We start from the raw sequence: 24093 nt of genomic DNA on the forward strand, positions 1-24093 counted from the left end.
CCAAATCGTGATGCTGACCCATTTTAGGTGAACATGGCTTATGAGACCCTTGAACCCACACCCTGGGCCACATTCTATGGTGAACCAGCATCGGGTAGTTGAACACAGCACCAGGAAGAGTGCCATCCATGGGGAAATACTAAGAAATAAAGAAAATGAGGAAAAAAGTGTTCTATCTGCTTTCCTTCATGCCATTTAGAATTCCTGGCATGACTGATCCAGTTTTCTCCTGTTGTCATTAGCAATTGCCACCAATCATGGCTAATCATTTGCTTCCAAAAGGAAGGAAGTTGGCCAAGGTGCATTTGGAACTGCTGCTGCTGCATCCCTGGGGATGTTACTGGAAACTTGACGAATTCCTGTTTCCAAATACTGTCTTCTGATACAACATGATGGAAAATTGGAGCAATTACTCAAATAATATGTGCAAACAGTACATTTTCACCTTCATTTTGTTGAAGAAAAATCTGTAGCTCTTAGTCTTTCCTGACTTTTAACATTTCTTGCTAGAACCATTACCTTTTCTGCAATTCTACTTAATTGATGTTTGAATCCATCTCTACAACTTGCCCTCCACAGTTCCTGGAATCCATTAATTGCTACATAATGATTCATTGTCTTTAAAGCCAATTATTTGCTTTATAAATATGATGCAGAATAGCATAGCAGTTATAAGAACAGGAATTGGCATCACTGCCTGAGTTCAAATATCACCTCCTCCACTCAATGGCTGTATGACATTGGGTAAATCACTCAACTCTCTGGGGACTCATCTTTTTTATCTATGAATTGGGAATAATATTACTAATCTCAAGGGCTGACATATACCTGTGTACTTCTTCTGTGTACTGTTAAAACTCTGAAATTCTTCCACAAAGATTGGTAAATAGCTGCATCCTCAAGCCCCCGGAATGCCTCTCCTTCTCCCTCCTGCCTCAGTATGCCTTTGCTCTCCCCACTGATTTTGCAAGGGCTTGTTTGCTCAGCAGGCGGCCTGCAGGACCTTTCCCAGGACTATGTTCAAATATGCCTCACAGGTCAGTGTGCTCATATGGTACCTGTTAATGAATGTTTTTAAGATCATCGTCTTCAGAGACTCATTGTGAGTTTTATTGAATTTTTAATTTTTATTTTATTGTTTATGCTATTACAGTTGTCCCACTTTTTCCCCCCTTTCACCCTTCCACTCAACCTACTCCCCATTTCCATAAATAGTTCCTTGGGTCCTTCATAGGTGTTCTTTGACTAATACCTTCACCTTCTTTCAATCAGTCCCCACCTCTCCCCCTCCCCGCAACCCCTTACAGCTGTCTGTCTGCTCCATGATTCTAATCCTCTGGTTCTATTTCGCTCATTAGTTTATTTTGTTCATTAGATTCCTCTTATAAGTGAGATCATATGGTATTTGTCTTTCACCAAATGGCTTATTGCACTTAGCATAATAGTCTTCATTTCCATCCATATTGTGGCAAAAGGTAGGAGATCCTTCTTCCTGCTGCATAGTATTCTATTGTGTAGATGTATCGGTGTCTTTATGCACTCATCGACTGATGGGCACTTAGGCTGTTTCCAAATCTTGGCTTTTATAAATAATGCTGTTATGAACATAGGGGTGCATGAATTATTTTGAATTGGTGTTTCTGGATTCTTTGGGTATATTCCCAGCAGTGGAATCGAAGGGTCAAAACGCAGCTCCATTTTTAGTTTTTTGAGGAAATTCTATACTGTTTTCCACAATGGCTGCCCCAGTCTGCATTCCCACCAACAGTGCACTAGGGTTCCCTTTTCTCCACATCCTCTCCAGCACTTGTTTGTTGATTTATTAATGATGGTCATTTTTGGCAGGTGTGAAATGATATCTCATTGTGGTTTTAATTTGTATCTCTCTGATGGCTAGTGATGTTGAACATTTGTTTTCATATGCCTATGGACTATCTGTATGTCCTCCTTGGAGAAGTGTTTATTCAGATCTTTTGCCCATTTTTTAATTAGATTAGTTGTATTTCTAGTGTTGGGTCGTATAAGTTCTTTATATATTTTGGATACTAAACCCTTGTCCAAGGTCCCATTGGCAACTGTGTTCTCCCGTATAGTCAGTTCCTTTTCATTCTGATGGTGGTTTCTTTAGCTGTGCAGAAGCTTTTTAATTTGATATAATCTCATTTATTATTTTTTTCCTTTATTTCCCTTGCCATATGAGATATATCGGGAAAAGTATTGCTATGTGAGATATCTGAAATTTTACTGCCTGAGTTTTCCTTTAGGATTTTTATGGCATCACAACTTACATTTAAGTCTTTTAACCCTTTGGCTTTATTCTGGTGTGTGGTATAAGACAGAGGTCTGGTCACTTTTTTTTGCATGTACCAGTCAGTCCAGTTCTCCCAACAACATTGATTGAAGAGACTGTCCTTACTCCATTGTATGCTCTTGCCTCCTTTGTCAAATGTCAATTGACCATGGAGACATGAGTTTATTTCTGGGCTCTCCATTCTGCTTTATTGATCCATGTGTATGTCCTTACAGCAGTACCAGATTGTTTTGATTACACTGGCCTTGTAGTATAGTTTGATAAAAAGTATTGTGATCCCTCCAACTTTGTTCTTTCTCAAGAATGCTGAGGGCATTTGGGGTCTTTTTTGCTTTCATATAAATTTTTGGAATATTTGTTCTATATCTGTGAAATACGCAATTGGTATGTTAATAGGAATTGCATTGAATCTATAGATTGCTTTGGCTAGTATGGACATTTTAATGATGTTAATTCTTCCAATATATGAACACGGTATATGCTTCCACTTATTGTATCATCTTCAATTTCTTTCTTCAGTGTTCTATAGTTTTCCAAGTATAGGTCTTTTGCCTCCTTGGTTAAATTTATTCCTAGGTATCATGGTGAGTTTTAAACGAGTTGATATATATTTATATATTAAGAATAGTTCTGGCATCCATTAATCGCTGTCCAAGTGGCTTTTATAAATAGGTGGAGGTGGGGGAGGGAGGGGGGTTCAGCTGGGGTTGGGTGGAGGGATGGGGAGAAAAGGCACAAAACTGTAACTGAATAACAATAAAAATTAAAATTTAAAAAAAAAAAGCAGTCCCTGTGTCGCTGAGAGGAATGGGAACCCTGCTGCTACTGGGCTCAGTGTTCAGTGTGTCGAGTACTTGCCGAGTTGCAGGCACTGTCCTGGGTGTTTAGAAGACATCAATGAACAGAAGAAATCCCTGCTGTCATGGAACTTGTTCCTAGTTGAAAGAGACCTAAAGCAAGCAGCAACAATGAAAAGTAAAGTATAGTATGCCTGTAAGTGATAAATGTGCTGACTCCTGACTCTCCAAAAGGCTACAGGGAACCTTTTGATTAAGCAAAGTTAAGTTTGTTTGACTTAATGCAGTAAAATGGAGAACATCACCTTGACAGAGTTTCAGTAGTGTCTGAAAAGGCAGCAGATTGGTGAAGGGTCTTTATAATGATCGGAGCCTGGGATCAGGTGGCTCAAGACTTGTCTGTCATGGTGGGGAATCCACTGGAATTGGAGCAAGTTTGTAGTATAATAGTCTGGGTCAATAGAGATTCTCAAAAAGTAGAGTCCTTTTTAGTAAGTGTGAACAATCTATTGCCTAATAGGAGAGACAATTGCCCAAATAAGTATACTACCTGGCTTAATCAGTTTGCATCACCTGAAGCAAAGATTGAAGTTATTATTATATGCAACCTTATCTTCTGGAGCAAAAATGTCCCATGTCCTGTTTGTATTGGGCCTCAGGTCTCACTGCTATGGGTAAGCTCTGTGGCTGCAGATGTTCTCAACTCTCAAATGCTATGGAATAAAGAAAATAGAGAATGTCAAGATAAAGTGATTAAGATTCCAAGGAGGGGGTAAGTTATAGTGTTAAATTGGGTGGTCGTCATTGGCTTTGTTGTGAAGGTGATATTTGAATAGGGTTGTAGGTGGTGAGGGGGTTAGCCAGGTCGGATATCTGGTTTATTTATTTAATTTATCATATTTTTCTAGATTTAGGCTGGGTCAAAGTTTATTCTCAGCTGTGTACTGCTTATAGTGGTAAAAAATCCTACTTTGTCCTTAGTTTTTCCCAAATATTTCTAATGAAAAATATGTTTTGGATTTGAATTTTCTGTGTATTCCCTCCATATGGAGCTTTATTCCAATTAGAGAAAACTGGTTTAAATGTAAGTAAATAAGAAGCTCAAAGAAGGGTCAGCTATTACATTTAAACATTTGTCATGGGAACGCTTTTGAAATTCTTTTCTGTTTCATCTGCCTTTTAGTAAAGCAAAGTATACTCTAAATCTACAAAGGAAACATCTTTTCTTCCTCTAATCTGCCTTCATTTCTCTTCATTAACATTATCCCAATGGAAACATCCATTCAAGCAACCGACTAAAGATTTTTGCTTTTGTTTAACAAAACACTATATTCTCCAATTTTGCTTTGTCTCCAAACATTCTTAGAAATTAGCTTGAACTTTTGCATTTTAAGAACCATTATTTCATGCTGTGGATAATTTTTCTTCTTTTTCAATCTCACAGTCTTGGTAACCACTTAGCAGGGAGATTTGCACTGTCTCTAACCAGTATCGTGGGAAAATCTACTTTGAAATGAATCTATTGAATGTTATCAAAAGCTAATGTAAGCCAAGTGGGTACTTTTTGTCCTTTCCATAAGCCACTATATTCATAAAGAAAACAAACGGAAATGAATCATTCTCATTTATTATTCAGCAAGATAGTGTTTTGAGTATTTTTTCCTTTTCACAATGAAGAGTAGTCATAGCAAAGCTAAAAACCAACACACTGTGATCCAGTGTTAGATTCATCTTTGAGCCATAAATGAGCTTTCTTTTTTGAATAGATTACTGAAACACAGAAGCACTTTCCATCAACCATATGTTGGAAAAGCAGACTGCGTAACACTGGGATTCCAAATAAGAGAGACAGCACATATGCGCAATCACATTAGATGTGGAATTAAGAATAGAATTTCTGATTTCATTTTTCCAGTAGGTATAACCGTATAAATTAATCCAAAGTCAACAGAAAAGAATCTTCTTTGTCTCCCAGTAGAATCGGTTAAAATTAGAACGGTTGCCGAGCTGCTAATTTGCACTGCTGAAAGCACAGTGGGAACTAACTGAATATTTGTTAAGTGTTTGATAGATTGACCTTTATTCTTACTTCTGGGGAAGGAAACAAATGATACATCATCTTGATTTTATCCTTGTCTCTGCCACATGAATTTATGCCTCTTAGTTTCACACTGCTGTGTACCTTCCAACCTAATGTATCCTGTGAACCTGGGCTCGAGATCAGAAATAAAATTTCATTCTAACATGGAATTGAGCATTACATTTCTCCTTAAACACAATTTTATATTTTATTGATATTATTTAATTTTTAGAGTTACACTTTTTATTGCCTAGTAAAATTTTACCTAAGATAGTTTTTCCTTTCTGGCACTACCTGCACCACCTTTGTGTTGGTTCTCACATATGTAACTGTCATGATTGGAATCTTTTAAGCCTCACAATTGTCCTATCTTTTCTGTCATTCTCTGGATGTGATGCTTAGAGATCAAAGATGGAAAGTAAGTTGTCCAGTTTCATAAGTTATTATTTTTTTCAAGTACTCTTTATGTCATAAAACTTTGCTTGAGTTATCAGTGCTAATATTATCGGCCTTGTTCATCGTATTGCCTCCAAGCTCCTCAGGGGTGGTGGAGCATTTTATCTGAATGGGGATTTACATATCATTGGAGGACCATTCTATTTTAGTCCTCTTTGGTGACCTAACATAATTTCTCCTTTTCAATCAAAAGGCATATGTTTATGTTAGAAAACCAGAATCAGTAAGCTTGAGTAACAATCTCCTAATGTCTTTAGGATTTGTAGAACCCATACCTCGCACAGAACTCAGAATCCTTAGTGCCTCCTAAGAGACTGTCTGCTGGAGTTGAGTCTAAGCAGGGTTAGCTTGGATCCCTGTGCTTGCAGCCAGAAATCAGGATAATCTTCTGAGTCTCACACATGCTGCTTGTGTTGGAACCTCTCAGAAGCTTTCTCTAAAGGTTACAGCAAGCCAGGCATCATCCCAGGCAACACCCCTGGGGGCAATGATTGGGTGAGATCTACAGTCTGTGGCTAGCTAATTCTGTGGAAACCTTGTGCAGCAAAGAGGCTCAAGTGAAAGAATTCCTCAGGGTAATCTAAAAAAATAAAGACCCATATTGATTTTGTTGTTTAGATATGCCAACAAAAAAAACCTTATGAAATTCCATATAATTAGAACTACTTGTTAGTTTAAAATAAAATCTATAATCTTACTAATTCCTTGACCAGTATTCCAAGTAAAACTGTTGCCATATGTCTTGGAAAAGAAGATGAATGTATTTTATAAGTTATATTTTCAATATTTACTTGCACTCTATTTTTTCTCACTGATTCTTTGTTCAACCTAATTTACCCTTGTCCCCATCAGGCAATTCTAATATATATTGAGAAACCATTATAAACTTCTCTTGACATGAAAATCAATGACAAAAACATGATTTCTGCATATTTAAATTCTATATTGCTACAACTTCTTTTTAAAAGATTTTATTTATTTTTAGAGAGAAAGGAAGGGAAGGAGAAAGAGAGGGAGAGAAACATCAATGTGTGGTTGCCACTCGCTCGTCCCCCACTGGGGGACCTGACCTGCAACCCAAGCATGTGTCCTGACTGGGAATCAAACTTGTGACTCTGGTTCATAGGCCTGTACTCACTCTACTGAGCTACACCACCCCGGGCTATGTTGCTACCACTTTTAACCTAATAATTATTTATGATAGACATCATGCTGGAAACTTCATAGTTTGAGGTATTGAATAAAGAGTAAACCAATACATTTTAATGTCAGAAGATTTTATACTTGTTTATGGTTGAATAACAATGAATAATAAATATGTGGGCAGACATTACTCATTCGCATTTAAGAAATCAAATTGTTGCCAAGAGTATCTACCCTCATTGCACATTGCCCCTCAGTGTCCCTGAGTTCCAGGTCATCAGGGCTAGCCCAGAGCAAAGTGACAAAGAAGGTAATATTTGCCTTGACAAAGAATTTCTCTTTCTCTTGCTGTTAGTAGGGTTTCTGTCCTAATTATTCCTTTAATCTATGCTTATTCATTTATTGTCTTTACACTTTAGTGAGAATTAAGTTTTTATATACTTTTTATGGTATATTTTTATTTTGATTCTTCTCTCTGAATGTGTTGGAGATTTTGCCTCCAATTCCAGGAAATATAGGGATCCTGATATAGTACTTTATATAGTTCCACTGGGTATATGAGGTCTGTCCAGAAAACATCCAACTATCGTTAATATGATGAGAACAGTTTGTGTGACATTTATGTAACCTGGCAGTCAAGGAGAGTGGACTGGAATGGACATGCATGAACAATGATGACTCCACTGTACTAGTCAGGGCAGGTGGTAGACAAAGTTGAGTGAGCATGTATACTATGTGGTTATCACATTCAAAAATCACTGAGTGAGTGGAGCAAAGAATCTGCATCAAATTTTGTGTTAGGCTTGAACATTCTTTCACGGAAACTATTTGGATGATTCAGAAGGCCACAGCTATGGGCAACTGGTGATTGACAGCTTCTTCATGACAATATTCCCATTCATGCATCAGGTCTCATGCAGAGTGTTTTGGTAAAACATCAAATCAACCAGGTGGCTCAGCCCCCCTACAGCCCAGATATGGTGCCTGTGACTTCTGGTTTTCCCCCAAACTAAAATCATGTTTGAAAGAGATGGGCAGGGCAGGGGTAGCAATGGGGGAAAAATGGGGATATCTGTAATTGGAAATCAGTGAAGAAAATTTAAAAAAAAGAAAGAGAAGAGATTTCAGACTGCCTATCAGGAAAATAAGACAGGACAGCTGATGGTGATTGGGAGAACTGAGGTCCCAAGGTGCCTGCTTTGAAAAGGACTGAGGTGTCATTGTCTTATGTACAATGTTTCCTGTATCTTATACCTTCAATAAATATCTCTATTTTTCATATTACATGGCTGGATACCTTTTGGAGGGACATCATATTTTAACATTAATTAAAAAAATTATTTAAAGATGGCGGCGAGATAGGTAGGAGCAGAGTCCACTTCCCCTCAACGCCAGTGAAATACTTAGCTGATCTGAGGAGCAGAGTGAATAGCCAACAGTATTCCAGCATATATGAAAATCAGAGACCAAAGATAGAGGACATTGAAAGATCAGACGGTGAGACAAGAAAACCTGGAGTGCTGAAAAGACCAGAGTTAGACTGTGTTACACCCATAAATGTCAGCTCAAGACCAGTGAGCACAGGAGATTAAGGAGACAGCACCACTGAACCCCATTGTCATTCTACCATAGAAGTTCATACCATAAACCCAGGGAGTCAGAATAGATCAATTTAAGAAGCAGAGGCTAACAAGAAGAGTCTCACAAACAATGGGAAGACAAAGTAACAATTCCCAAATGAAAGGAAAGGAGGAAGCCTCAGAAAGAATGCTAACTGAAAAAGAGGCAAGTCAACTATCAGATACTGAGTTCAAAGCAATGGTTATGAGGAAGCTCACTGAGCTCTCTGAGCTCACAGAGAACTACCAGAAACTACAGGGAAACTACAATGAACTCACTTCAAACTATATCAACATGAAAAAGGAAATAGAAACTATCAACAAAGGCCAAGAGGAAATGAAGAATACAATTTCTGAAATGAAGAACACAATAGAAGGAATGAAAAGCAGACTTGATGAAGCAGAGGATCAGATCAGTGAGCTGGAGGACAAAGTAGAAAAAAACACCCAGAAACAGCAAGAAAAGGAAAACAGGCTCAGAAAGAATGAAGAGGTAATAAGGGAAATGCAGGATAATATGAAACGTAACAATATCCGTATAATAGGAATACCAGAAGGAGAAGAAGAAGAGCAAGGGATAGAAAACCTGTTTGAAAAAGTAATGATGGAAAATTTCCCTAATCTGAGGAGAGAAAAAGCCACCTAAATCCAGGAAACACAGAGAGTCCCAAGCAAGAGGAACCCAAAGAGACCCACTGCAAGACACATCATAATTAAAATGGCAAATCTCCAAGACAAAGAGAGGATCTTAAAGGCAGCAAGGGAGAAAAAGGAAGTAACATACAAGGGAGCCCCAATAAGGTTAGCAACTGACTTCTCAATGGAAACGCTCCAAACCAGAAGAGAATGGCAAAAAATATTCCAAGTAATGAGAACCAGAGGCCTGCAACCAAAACTACTTTACCCAGCAAGGCTCTCAATCAAGATAGAAGGCCAAATAAGGAGCTTCCCAGACAAAAAGAAGTCTAAAAGAATACAGCTCCACCAAACCAGCTCTGCAAGAGATGCTAAAGGGACTGCTTTAAGGAAAGGAAGGAAAAGAGAAAGACAGAGGAACACAGGTAGGAAAAAATGGCAATGAATAACTACCTATCGATAATAACCTTAAATGTAAATGGATTAAATGCTCCAATCAAAAGACACAGAATAGTTGAATGGATAAGAAAACATGACCCACACATATGCTGCCTACAAGAGACCCATCTCAGGACAAAAGACTTACACAGACTGAAAGTGAAAGGCTGGAAACAAATTTTCCAAGCAAATGGACAGGAAAAAAAAGCAAGGGTAGCAATACTCATATCAGACAAAATAGACTTCCAAAGAAGGGCCATAAAGAGAGATCCAGAAGGTCACTTCATAATACTCAAAGGAAGAATCCACCAAGAAGACATAAACATTGTAAATATATATGCACCCAACATAGGAGCACCCAAATACATGAAGAAAATCTTGGAGGATTTCAAGAAAGATATTGACAGCAACACAATTATAGTAGGGGACTTTAACACCCCACTATCAAAAATGGACAGGTCTTCCAAACAAAATATCAACAAGGATATTGTGTCACTTAACAACACCCTAGAGGAAATGGACTTAACTGATATATATAGAGCTTTTCATCCCAAAGAAGCAAAATACACATTCTTTTCAAGTGTCCATGGAACTTTTTCAAAGATAGACCACATGATAGGACACAAAGCAAGCCTTAACAAATTCAAGAAAATTGAAATCATATCAAGCATTTTCTCTGACCACAAGGGACTAAAACTAGAAACCAACCCCAAAGGAAAAAACCCAAAACACTCAAAAGCATGGAGACTGAATAGCATGCTATTAAACAATGAATGGGTCAAGAACGAGATTAGGGAAGAAATCAAAAACTTTCTGGAAACAAATGAAAATGAACTCACAACAACCCAAAACCTATGGGACACAGCAAAGGCAGTCCTGAGAGGGAAGTTCATAGCAATACAGGCCTACCTTAAAAAGATAGAAACATTTCAAACAAACAACCTAACCCTACGCCTACCAGAACTGGAGGAACAACAAAGACAGCCCAGAGCAAGCAGAAGGAAGGAAATAACCGAGATCAGAGCAGAGTTAGATGACATAGAGACTAAAAGCACAATTCTAAGGATCAATGAATCCAGGAGCTGGTTCTTTGAAAAGATCAACAAAATCGACAAGCCTTTAAGTAGGCTCATCAAGAAAAAAAAGAGAGAGGATCCAAATAAACACAATTAGAAATGAAAGAAGAGAGATTACAACTGATACCACAGAAATACAAAGGATTGTAAGAAATTACTACGAAGAACTGTATGCTAAGAAATTTGAAAACCTAGGTGAAATGGACAAATTTCTAGAAAAATATAATCTTCCAAAACTGAATGAAGAAGAAGCAGAAAACCTGAACAGACCAATAACAGCAGATGAAATTGAAGCAGTCATCAAAAAACTCCCAACACACAAAAGCCCTGGACCAGATGGTTTCACAGGAGATTTCTACAAAGCATTTAAGGAAGAGCTAACCCCTATCCTTCACAGACTATTCGAAAAAATCCAAACTGATGGAAGACTCCCAAACTCTTTTTATGAAGCCAGCATCATCCTAATCCCCAAACCAGATAAAGACACAAGGGAGAAAGAAAACTTCAGGCCAATATCGCTGATGAACATAGACGCTAAAATTCTCAACAAAATATTAGCAAACCACATCCAGCAATACATTAAAAAGATCATCCACCATGACCAAGTGGGATTCATCCCAGGGATGCAAGGATGGTACAATATTCGCAAATCAATAAACATAATACATCACATCAACAACAGCAAAGACAAAAATCACATGATCATATCAATAGATGCAGAAAAAGCATTTGATAAGATACAGCACCCATTTCTGATAAAAACACTCAGCAAAGTGGGAATAAAGGGAGCAGTCCTCAACATAATAAAGGCCATATATGAGAGACATACAGCCAACATCACGCTCAATGGACAAAAACTTAGAGCTTTCCCACTAAGATCAGGAACAAGACAAGGATGCCCTCTCTCACCACTCCTATTCAACATAGTATTGGAAGTCCTAGCCACAGCAATCAGACAAGAAAAAGCAATAAAAGGCATCCAAATTGGAAAGGAGGAAATGAAACTGTCACTGTTTGCAGATGACATGATAGTGTACATGGAAAATCCTACAGACTCCACCAAAAAACTGCTCGACCTAATAAATGAATTTGGCAAAACAGCTGGATACAAAGTCAATACTCAGAAATCAAAGGCATTTCTGTACACCAACAACGAAACTGCAGAAAGAGAAATCAGGAAAAATATCCTATTTGATATAGCAACAAGAAAAATATAGTACCTAGGAATCAACCTAACCAAGGAGGTAAAAGACCTGTACTCAGAAAACTACACAACACTGAAGAAAGAAATTAAGGAAGACACAAACAAATGGAAGCATGTACCATGCTCATGGATTGGAAGAATTAACATCATCAAAATGGCCATACTACCCAAAGCAATTTATAGATTCAATGTAATCTCTATTAAAGTACCCATGACATATTTCACAGATACACAACAAACATTTCAGAAATTTATATGGAACCATAAACGACCCCGAATAGATGCAGCAATTTTGAGAAAGAAGAACAAAGAGGAGGGATCACAATACCGGATATCAAACTGTATTACAAGGCCACTGTAATCAAAACAGCCTGGTACTGGCATAAAAACAGGCACATAGACCAATGGAACAGAACAGAGAGCCCAGAAGTAAACTCAAGTCTTTACAGTCAATTAATATTTGACAAAGGAGGCAGGAGCATAAAATGGAGCAAAAACAGCCTCTTCAACAGATGGTGTTGGGAGATCTGGACAGCTACGTGCAAAAAAATGAAACTCGATCACCAACTTATGCCATAAATGAAAATAAACTCAAGATGGATAAAAGACTTAAATATAAGTTGTAACACCATAAAAGTCCTTGAGGAAAACATTGGCAGGAAAATCTCAGACATTCCACGCAGCAACATCCTCACAGACATGTCCCCTAAAGCAAGGGACATAAAGGAAAGAATAAACAAGTGGGACCTCATCAAAATAAAAAGCTTCTGCATGGCTAAAGATAACAGCACCAAATTACAAAGAGAACCAACTGTATGGGGAAACATATTTGCTAATGATACCTCAGACAAGGGCCTGATCTCCAAAATATGTAAAGAACTCACACGACTCCACTCCAGGAAGATAAACAACCCAATTAAAAAATGGGCAAAGGACTTGAACAGACACTTCTCCAAGGAAGAGATACAGAGGGCCCAGAGACATATGAAAAGATGCTCAGCATCACTAGCCATCAGGGAGATGCAAATTAAAACCACAATGAGGTACCATCTCACACCAGTCAGAGTGGCCAACATAAACAAATCCACAAACAAATGTTGGAGAGGATGTGGAGAAAAGGGAACCCTAGTGCACTGTTGGTGGGAATGCAGACTGGTGAGGCCACTGTGGAAAACAGTATGGACTTTCCTCAGAAAACTAAAAATGGAACTTCCCTTTGACCCAGCAATTCTGCTGCTGGGATTATACCCTAAGAACCCTGAAACACCAATCCAAAAGAACCTGTGCACCCCAATGTTCATAGCAGCACAATTTACAATAGCCAAGTACTAGAAGCAACCTAAGTGCCCATCAGCAAACGAGTGGATCCAAAAACCATGGTATATTTACACAATGGAATTCTACGCAGCAGAGAGAAAGAAGGAGCTTATACCCTTTGCAACAGCATGGATGGAACTGGAGAGCATTATGCTAAGTGAAATAAGCCAGGCGGTGAGGGACAAATACCATATGATCTCACCTTTAACTGGAACATAAGCAATAGAAGAAAAAAGCAAACAAAATATAACCAGAGACATTAAAGTTAAGAACAATCTAACAATAGCCAGGGGGAGTGGGGTGGGGACAGTGGGAAGAGGGGATTACAGGAACTACTATAAAGGACACATGGACAAAATCAACGGGGAGGGTGGAGGTGGGGGAGGGAGGTGGGTTCAGCTGGGGTGTGGTGGAGGGATAGGGAGAATAGGCATACAACTGTAATTGAATAACAATAAAAATTTAAAAAAATTATTTAATTTCTTAATTTTTACCTCATAAACAATAAGTCAATTTATTTATTTGAAGAGTTATTTCTTTTTTATTGTTGACACTATTACAGATATCCCCCATTTCCCCTCCCCTGTGCCCACCTCTACCCAACCCCAGCCCCCCCCTCCCCCAGCCTTCACCACAATGTTGTCTGTGTCCATGGCGTATGCATGTATATTCTTTGGCTAATCTCTTCACCTTCTTTTATCCAGGCCCCCTACTCCCCTCCCTTCTTAGATCTGTCAGTCTATTCCATGTATGAATGCCTCTGAGTTTCTTTTTTTTGTTTGTTTTTTCACATTTGTTTACTGATATTCAAGTACAATTGTCTCCATTCCCCTTCCCCCAATTCCTGCCCCCCCAGCCATCTCCACCTCCCACACTTGATCCTACCCACCTTTCGTTTTGTCCACGGGTCCTTTATACATGTTCCTGAAAATTCTTTAATTTCTTTAAAAGAGATTTATAGCATTTGCTTTACTATCTCTTCTAATATTCTCTTCTCATTTCAGATTACACCATAACTAAATACATTTTTATTTAGTTTAAATTAAAAATATAGCAACTTCTGTACATTACCACTTCATTATATTTCTCATTTTTCACCATTCATCTTAAAATAAATAAGCTTCTCCTTTTCTAAACTTTACTAGGTCCTCTCTGTGTTACACTTGTACAGATCAGTTATTTTTAAAATACTTTTTGGTGACATATTGTATATTCTAAAGATGGAGTGGTCTCTAAAGCAGATGAACCTGAATAATTTCTTGAAAGTAAATAACACATTAATAATAAAAAAACTCATAATATTTCTATTTGTAAGGAAGGATATTTAATAGCAAACATAAATACCAGTGTAGATAAAAATAAAGATATCATTGGACAAAGACACATTTCAGTTAGAAAAAAACATCAAATTTTGAGCGTTTTTCACACTCTCAAATGATTAACATGGTGATATTGGTTATGAGAGCCCTGAAATTTGGAAAAAATTTCCCTTCTTTCTCAGTGCTTTACTTAGACATGGCAAATAAGCACCCCACTGAAACACAGTAACATTCTCTTCCTTCCAAAATGTCTCTGTGGTAGTGCCCACTTTGATTTTATCTCAGTGTCTCAGTCTCCACCCTCACACATGGTTTTGTTTTTCTGATCATTAACATTGACATACATCCATCAATACACAAGCTTGCTTCTATAAATGGATTAATGCATTGTCAAAATTATGGAAAATGAAATGCTACCGATCATGGCCGTATTCAATTCACCCAGACTTCCTCTGCTTCTCTCACCAGCTTTCCACACCACCCACACGCGCATATGTACACCCCCCCCAAACACACCACAGCTTCATACCAAAGAGACCCCGGAATGTGTTAGAACTTCAAGTTTACTGCAAGACGGGGTGAGGATAGTCTGAGTGTACCAAGAAGCAGGCTTTGGAGGGCTAGTAAGAAGCTTCTAGAAGGGAAGGAACAGGGCCTGTATACACAGCTAACTTCTGAGAATGTGTTTGTACCATGTTTACATACCCCTGTCTGAGGTCTGTCTTGACTTATTTTAAGAACCACTGAATCGCTGAAGGTTTGTGTCTTTCAGAGGCTCAGCTTCCTTGGGTTTTTTTCTTCTGATTTAAATAGATGCTGTTCTCTCCAGCATTCTCAGATGATGTAGCATATTCATCATTGTAGCTGCATGCAATGGCTCTGTGTAGTTGTCACACCACCTACATTGACTCACATGTCAACCCCCCTTCCTCTGCTTGACCCAGCTTTTCCACAAGTGAACCCACTGATCTCTCCACATGTAGGATGTTGTCATTTCAGATCTATTATTTGCCTCATTTGCCACAGATTGCTCAATCCCTAGATACCATTCCTACCTTCCCAGATAGGTCGTATCCTGGTTCCTTTGTAAACATATGTTGTAAGATCGCTTTTTTGTTTTGTTTTGTTTTGTTTTCTCTTCTTTTCTTTTTATCTTTTCTTAGGGCTGAGTAGTATTTCATTATATAAATGTACTAAAGATTTTTATCCACTCATTTACTGATAGACACTTGGGCTGGTTTCATATCTTGGCAATTGTAAATGATGATGCAATGAACATTGGGGTGCATATATACTTTTGGATCAGTGTTTTGGGTTTCTTCAGATACTTTCTCAGAGGTGGAATTGCTGGGTCAAAAATGAAGTTTCATTTTTAATTTTTTGAGGTAACTCCATACTGTTTTCCACAATGGCTGCACCAGTCTGCATTCCCACCAATAGTGCAAAAGTGTTTCCTTTTCTCCACATCTTCTCCAGCACTTGTTGTTTGTTGATTTATTGATGATGGCCATTCTGACAGGTGTGAGATGATATCTCATTGTGGTTTTAATTTGCATTTCACTGATGATTAGTGACATTGAGTATCTTTTCATATGCCTATCAGCTAGCCTCAGTATGTCCTCTTTGGAAAGGTGTCTATTCAGGTCCTTTGCCCATTTTTAAATTGGATTGTTTGCTTTTTTTTGGTGTTGAGTTTTATAAGTTCTTTATAAATTTTGGAAATTTACCCCTTACCCGATGTGTCATTGGTGAATATGTTCTCCCATTCTGTGGGCTGTCTTTTCATCTTGCTGATGGTTTCCTTTGCTGTGCAAAAAACCTTTTAGTTTGATGTAGTCCCATTCATTTATTTTTTTCTCTTGTTTCCCTTGCTTAAGGAGATATATCAGAAAAATATTGCTATGAGAAATATTTGAGACTTCTCTGTCTGCATTTTCTTCTAGGATTTTTATGGTTATGAGTCTCACATTTAAGTCTTTAATTCATTTTGAGTTTATCCTTGTACATGGTGTAAGAAGGTGATGTACTTTTATTTTGTTTGCACATATCTGTCTAATTTTCCCAAGATAATTTATTGAATAGATTATCTTTACTCCATTGAATGTTTTTGTCTCCTTTAACAAATATTAATTGACAGTAGAAGTAATCTTACCATTTGCAACAGCATGGATGAACCTGGAGATTATTGTACTAAGTGAAATAAGCCAGTCAGAGAAAGACAAGTACCATATAATTTCACTCATATGTGGAATCTAATGGACAAAATAAACTAACAAACAAACAGAAACAGACTCATAGAGAACAGACTGACAGCTGTCAGAGAGGAGCAGCGTTGCTGAGCTGGGTGAATAAACTGAAGGGATTAAGCAAAAAAAAAAAAAAAACCTCATAGACACAGACAACAGTATGGTGATTACCATAGGGAAAGGAGGGTGGGAAGGTAGGAGAGAGGAAGAGGGAAAGGGGCGGAATAAAAGGGAGGTAAATAGTGATGGAAGGAGAATTGACTTGGGGTGGTGAACACATAGTACAATATACAGGTGATGAATTATGGAATTGTATACCTGGAAACTGTACTGTCATTAACCAATGTCACTGCAATGGATTCAATTAAAAAACATGTTGTAATTAGCAAAGAACTGTAGGAGCTCCAGTCTGTCTCTCCCATTTCGGCTGGGTCTTTGCTTAGATCACCCTCCTCACTACTATCCTGGGTGAGGAGACAGTTACTGAGACATTCTTGCTTCAAAACTCACCCGGAACATCTGTTCTCTTCTCATCACTAACATTCTCACATGGTTCTTACATCACAGTTTCCTCTAACAGCGAACATGTCTGTTGCGCCCGATTTCCCGAGTCCAGGGTCAGTCTATGTTCCTCGGTTTATGGCACTGCCCTTCTGTACTGATCGCCATTTCACGCCTTGTACTAAAATTCCGCATTTCCCCAGACACCCTTTAAAACCTGGAGCTTTGCTTTCCTCTTGGAGATAAAGGCCAGTTCCTAACACCCAGCAGTGCTCCCTGATGCCTAGTGCCCATCTGGGTTTTAGAATGTCACTGTCCTCTGGATTCTCTCACTACTGTTTTTCACTGCCTACTGGCATATTTCATACTCCTTGGCAATTCAGAACCTGTAAGTTACCCACTTGTGGTTAGGATTTCATGAGCTCCTGGCCACCATGCCTGGCCTTCCCAGACTGTGCTGTCCTCACACCTGGGTCCTGTGTCTGCCCAGCGGGTAGATTTTGTGTCAGGCCCCATCGCTGTGACTTCTCACTTGACTGTCTTACTGTGTGTAAACAGCTGTACCACACCGATTAGTCTGAGATGAGAGAACACACATCTTGGTCCTGTGCTGGCCCACTGATCATATTTCATAACAATGTGAATTTATTACTGACATAGGGACAGACTTATCTTTATTAAGCAACTCATCAAGAAAGTCCACTTTGTTCTTTTCCACCACCAACTATACTTTCCCTGAGCTCTCTGTGTCGGGTCTGAGTTTCAGTACCTCCCCTTCTTCAGCAAAGTCCACGTTACGCCGTTTGGTTGGGGTGGGCAAGGCCTTGTCCTCTTCCTAGAATGAAAGATGATTCAGAAGGATTTTCACCACTCATTTAAAACCGAACTGTCCGTCTTCTTGAACATTATCTCAGTCTGTCTTGTTACTAAACAGTCATTCTTTAAATTCAAACTCATAGTCTTATATTTTAGCTGCCTCAGTTGCTGTGTAAGTCAGAGGAAAGACATCCCAATAACAGGAAAGTTTTCAGGAAAGATGCAGCAATCTTCCCTCTGTCCCATCACTATGCCACCCTCTACCCCTGGAAGTCCTGATAATGTGCTGGAGAGGGATTTGGAATATCAACCCACTGACTGCTGTATCTTTTTGTATGGGAATACGAGTTTTCCTAATTTTGAAGATTACATTCATGGAAACTACCTAGGATGCATTTATTAGATTGACAAAGTCTACAGTATGTTCTGATTAGCCTAAATTATTATAATTATATATAATATACAATATTATAAAACTTAGTATCTTTGAAATCTGGTACCTGAAAATATGAAAGTATGTTTTAGGGTGATACAGAAGCAAACTCGTACTTTAAAATTAGAAGTTTGTGTACCTAGTTACAATGGCTAGGCATGCCATTGCCTATTGCCACCACAATAGGTTCTAGGTTGTGGTTATCTTTATAAAACTGAGCATTTGTGAGCCTTGCATTGATAACACCTAGACATAGCTGTGAAGTACTTTCTATTCTGAATTATTTTTATTCTCTGCTACATTATGCCAATTACCAGCAGTCTTCTAAAAGCACATTCAAGATAATGAAATCTTAACTATTTTTCATCTGAGTTAGGTGACTATTGAGAAAATACATAATACATATGATTGATATATCATATTTATAATAAATTAAAGTTATAGAGTTTACTAGTTTATCAATATTTTTGTAATTGTAAATTAGTTCTATAGAGTTTTTGAGTTTATTGATATATTAGTAGTTGTAAAATTGAAAATATTTAATTATGGCTACCATTTGTTTTACTTATCGTGTGTTACATGTTCTAACTGTGTAAGCATTCATCCCCACAATTACACTATGAGGCAGACAATTACTTTAATTATTTGACAGAGGAGGAATCTGAGATCTAGAGATTAAAGATCTCAACCAGAGCACTCAGATAATGAGGAGGATACCTGGGACTTTGCCGGACTCCCACATTTTTTTTTATGGTATTACCTCAAACACTTCAATCACAGAGCAAAGGAATAAGGCTCAGCGACAGTTTATTAACATTGACATCTACACATCACCATTTGATGTAAACAGGGTCCAATCTTGGTTAAGAATTCAAAGAAAGAGACTTGTAATTCAATACCAATACTATGTAGCTGAAGTGACAGTGTATGAAGCTACATAAAGTTATGAGGCAGAATGCCAGCAACTCTCTACACTAGATGATTACTACATCTCCCGAAAGTGTCACTTCAGATCAACGTGCCCGTGACGAACAGCATTGTGCACATGGGCTGCTGTATTAAAAGCAGCAGGGACTCCACCCCTACCAGACATGGGGAGAAAACAGAGTGGGGAACACAGAAATGGGTCTGTTTGTCAGATCACCACTCACCCTGGCCCCAGGGATTCTAAGAGAAAGCCCATTAAATGGAGAAGCCACAATAACGTCTAATGTCTTTGCCATTATCAAGGCCATTAAGGAGATATAAAAAGCACGGCAGCTAACCACATTCATAAATAGTAAACTAGCCTTTGAGAAGGCAGTAAGAAGTCAGTCTCATAAGTAACTAGATGTACGTTAATTTAATTTTATTGGGAGGAGAAGTAGGAAAATATACAACATTAATCACTATCTCAGGAACGATTTATTTTGCATACATGCCTGTATAGAGAAGGAAAGCTGTTTGCTTTTGGTTGTCTTCCAGCTCCTGCTTCCTTCTTTATCATCAGAAGGCTTAATTCATACATCTTCCATATGTCTATAACAGGTTAGCCCTGATGTGGCTGTCCTCTGCTTTCCCGGGTGGAGCCAGGACCCACTGACTTTTATGGGCAAACAGTGGTGAGTTTTGTATTTGTGACAAAGTTATCATGCCCCAGACCTCTGAACCAAACCGTCTGATTCAAGGACTGTGATAGAAGCTCAAATAATTATTTCTCCTTATTTTATGTGATTGAGCCCATTTCTGTGTTTTCTTGTTTGTTCCCACTTTACTAAGCTCTAACTGGCATCCACAATTGTGTAAGGTAAGTGTACAGTGTGTGGACTTGCTGGAGTGTATGCGGCAAGACCATGACCACAGTGATGTTAGTTAACACATCTAGCAACGCTCACACATTTTCTAAGATCTACTTTCTTAGCAACTTTCAAGTATATAATACAGCACTATTTACTATAGTTACCGTTATCTACATTACATCCCCAGAACTTATTCATCTTATAGCTGGATGTTTGTAACCTTCGACCATCTTTATCCATTTCCCTCTCCCCCAGCCTTCTGGCCACTGGCAACCATCTACCTAATCTCTGTTTGAGTGTAATTTCTTTCAGAGTGTACCTTATGTAAGATCATATGGAATTTTCCTTTTTCTGTTTGACTTATTTTACTTAGCATAATGCCCTCTAAGTTCGTCCGTGCTGTTGATAATGGCAGGATTCTCTTCTTTTTCTGCGGCCGAGTACTATTCCATTGTATACATATAGACCATATTTTCTGTTTTGGGGGGATATTTTTTGATCTTTTTTTTTACATTACCTTTTCTTTATCCATTCACCCAGTGATGGACTTTTAGTTTGTTTCTGTGTCTCGGCTATGGTGCATGATGCTGTAATGAACACAGGGAATAAAAATCTCTTTGATAAGGAAATTTTATTTCCTTTGCATCTATACCTAGAAGTGTGATTGCTGGATCATATGGTATTTTTATTTTTATTTATTTAGGAACCTCCATAATGTTTTTCCTAGTGGCTGCCAATTTCCTAGTGACCAATTGCATTCCCACCAACAGTGCACAAGGGTCCCTCTTTCTCCACATCCTCGCCAGCACTTGTTAGATCTTGTCCTTTGGAAACTGGCCATTCTACCAGGTGTGAGGTGATGTCTCACTGTGGTTTTGAACTGCATCTCCCTCGTGATCAGTGATGAGTGCTTCTTTGTGTACCTGTCAGCCATGTGCAGGTTCTTTGGAAAAAAGTCTATTCAGGTTGTTTGTGAATGAGCCTCTTTCTAAGAAAATGTGCTTTTCATTGAATATATGGTTTTCAGAATTTCCTGATAGACACAGATCAGTACATACATTGCATCGCAGTTCAGGAAATCACTTTCCCATTTAGAGTTACTAGGAGTTCATCAAATACATCGAGAGAATATAACCTCCATAGTCAGCTTGATTTTTAGCCTACTTGGGTCTCTCTGTGTGAGGATTCTTAGAAATAATAGAAAACTTGTAAACTTAAAACTAACTCAGGGTTTCCAGGAAATAACAACTCTATCTATACACAGACTACCATGTGTAGACAACCCACTGCAAAATCCACCATACCAAACCTGAAGTCAAGAAAGGCTGTGAAGAGGAGGCTAGATCTGGGGAAAGCCACTGGTTTGACTTTTTTGTTTAAGGCAAAATACCCAACCGCAAATCTTAACAAAGGATTTTACAAAGGGCTATGTAAAGCAATTGCCTATTTTTACAATTATTCAGTCATAATTCAAAATGACCAACTCCAAAAAGCAGTTCCTTGTGTAAGCCTTGTTGAAACTCATGTTTCCAATGGAAATATGTAAATTATACGTATTCTGTAAGGCACATTTTCAAGCTTGTAGAAATGAGAGATTTATACTTAAAAATCATCAGGAGATTAAAACATATTATAACTATCTCATTAATGCTCAAGACATTGTTGCACCTCTCATTAGACACATCTTTTAGGGAATTTCCTCCTGATAAGTTTCAGCAGAGGATATATATTTTTCCTTTTTGTTGAACAGTTTCTTTTAGCTTTATTGAGGTACAGTTGACAAATAAAATTGTAAGATATTTAAAGTGTACAATGTGGTGATTTGATATTTGCATACATTGTGAAGAGATTCCCCCCATCAAGTTAATGTAACACATACATCACCAGAGGAGGTTATTCTTACTTAGGGGGTTTTGTGCTTCTGAAGTCAGAGGGGATTGTGAACTAACCTTGATAGTTACACTGAAAGTCAGGATAGGACCATATAATTTACATTGGGGTCTGGTGTTTTGTGTAGTTTATAAACTAGATTTAAAAAGATCTCCAAAATAAATTCTAATCAAGGCTTGAGTAACAACAAACTTCATTGAGATAAGTCGTTTTCAAATATATTAATCTTGTTTTGAAGAACAGTGCTCACTGGGAATCATACCTCAGCATGTTTATTAAAAAGTCACTTACTAAACATCATTCAGTTTAGCAGGAGACCAACAGCTAGACACTGAGCTCTGAGTGCCTAACTTTAACTTTCAAACTTCCCCTAGTTGAGGAGTAGTCATTTTTTGCTCAAGCATTGAGTCTATTTCCCAGATTATTTATATTATCCTGGAGACAACTATTAGAAAGCAATATTCTTTGCGAGTATAGTTACTAAATCATAGCTCAAATTAAAAGTAGTATTATCAGTGTGCCAAAAATAATGCAGGATGGGGAATTGCTTCATTACAGTAAAGCTTATCTTTTATAAAACTAATCCTAAGCACTTTTTACTTTCCAGGAAAGGAAATAAGGTTTATTCTTTATTGAAAATAAGTGAGAAAATCATTGCTGCTGCTTCTAAGCTATAGGTAGGAATTAAAACACTTTAATAATACATTTAAAATATATTTACTCATTAAAAAGTTTCCGAAGTCATTAAGGAGCAGTAGAATTGGAATATTCTAACCACATAAATTGAGGAGTAACAACAACATCAAAGTAACAGGCACAAGTCAGGGTTTTGTGTGTGTGTGAATATGTTAGTGCCTGCTCTGTAGAAAGTCTAGAAATGCTCAGATCCTTCATCCAAATGTACTGGGTTTCCCAAGAAGGATGGATGTCTCATACAACCTCTGGGGACCAGTGTTTTTTTCTTTCTGTGGTACTTTCTGTAGGTGCCCTGTTTAGCCCTGGCTTACCGTGGAGGAGTTCATGTGGGCTCTAGAAGCAAAAGCAGGAACTGGACTAGTCAAGTGTGCTGTGGGCCTGTCTACTGTCCACAGTGCCCACCCATGTCTTATATGCCACCAGTTATCCAGAGCAGACTTGCCCAATCCTATGACAGGTAAAACTAAACTTGCATATGTGAAGAACTCTGATACAGAGTGTCTGTTAGTGAGCTAGCTCTTTACTTACTAGGACTTGTAGCACTGAGGTTGTTACTGAAACACTGTGATTGTCACTAACTCTTATGAATTTTGCTTTAACTGCTAAAGAATACAAGTGAAAAATTGTGATGGAAATTATAACTATTATAACAACAGGTTGCTAACATTAATGAAGTCCTACTATATGCCATAAAGTGTTCTACATTGTGTTTTCCACTGATTAACTCATTTAATCTTTACAATAACCCTTAAGTAGGGGCAATTATGAGGTCATGGTTGCTGGATTCTAGCCTCAGCATCTGATGACTAGAAAGAAAAGGGATGGAAGAGGAATGAAATTTTGTCTTTGCTATATTTTGTTCTTTATTCTTAATTTTAAAAGCAATTACAGGGTTCTGGAAGAAGAAGAGAAAGAGCAAGAAATTTAAAAATTATTTGAAGAAAATAATGAAAGAAAACTTCCCCAATCTGGTGAAGGAAATAGACATACAAATCCAGGAAGCACAGAGAGTCCCAAACAACATGGACACAAAGAGGAACACATCAAGACACATCATAATTAAAATGCCAAAGTTTAAAGATAAAGAGAGAATCTTAAAAACAGCAAGTAAAAAGCAGATAGTTACCTACAAGGGAGTTCCCATAAGACTGTCAGCTGATTTCTTAAAAGAATCTTTGCAGACTAATGGGACTGGCAAGAAATATTTAAAGCCATGAAGTGCAAGGACCTACAACCTAGATTACTCTGTCCAGCAAAGCTATCATTTAGAATGGAAGGGCAGAGAAAGTACTTCTCAAAGAAGGTAAAGCTAAAGGAGTTCATCATCACCAAGCCAT

General features: G+C 38.0%; 1 protein-coding gene across 4 annotated transcripts in view; it reads left to right on the top strand.

Annotated features, from left to right (window-relative positions):
• Window positions 1–24093, top strand: part of ZPLD1 (zona pellucida like domain containing 1) — a 276647-nt gene that overhangs the window by 146646 nt on the left and 105908 nt on the right. The window contains exon 1 of one of the 4 annotated variants that reach the window (XM_045185955.3): window positions 19933–19993. The exons of the other annotated variants lie outside the window; for them this stretch is intronic. The gene's annotated coding sequence lies outside the window, so the exon portion shown is untranslated. Of the gene's footprint in view, window positions 1–19932; window positions 19994–24093 lie in introns of those variants that run through there. 4 annotated transcript variants of the gene reach the window in all.

The sequence above is a fragment of the Desmodus rotundus genome, chromosome 2 (assembly GCF_022682495.2).
Source record: "Desmodus rotundus isolate HL8 chromosome 2, HLdesRot8A.1, whole genome shotgun sequence".
NCBI lineage: Eukaryota > Metazoa > Chordata > Mammalia > Chiroptera > Phyllostomidae > Desmodus > Desmodus rotundus.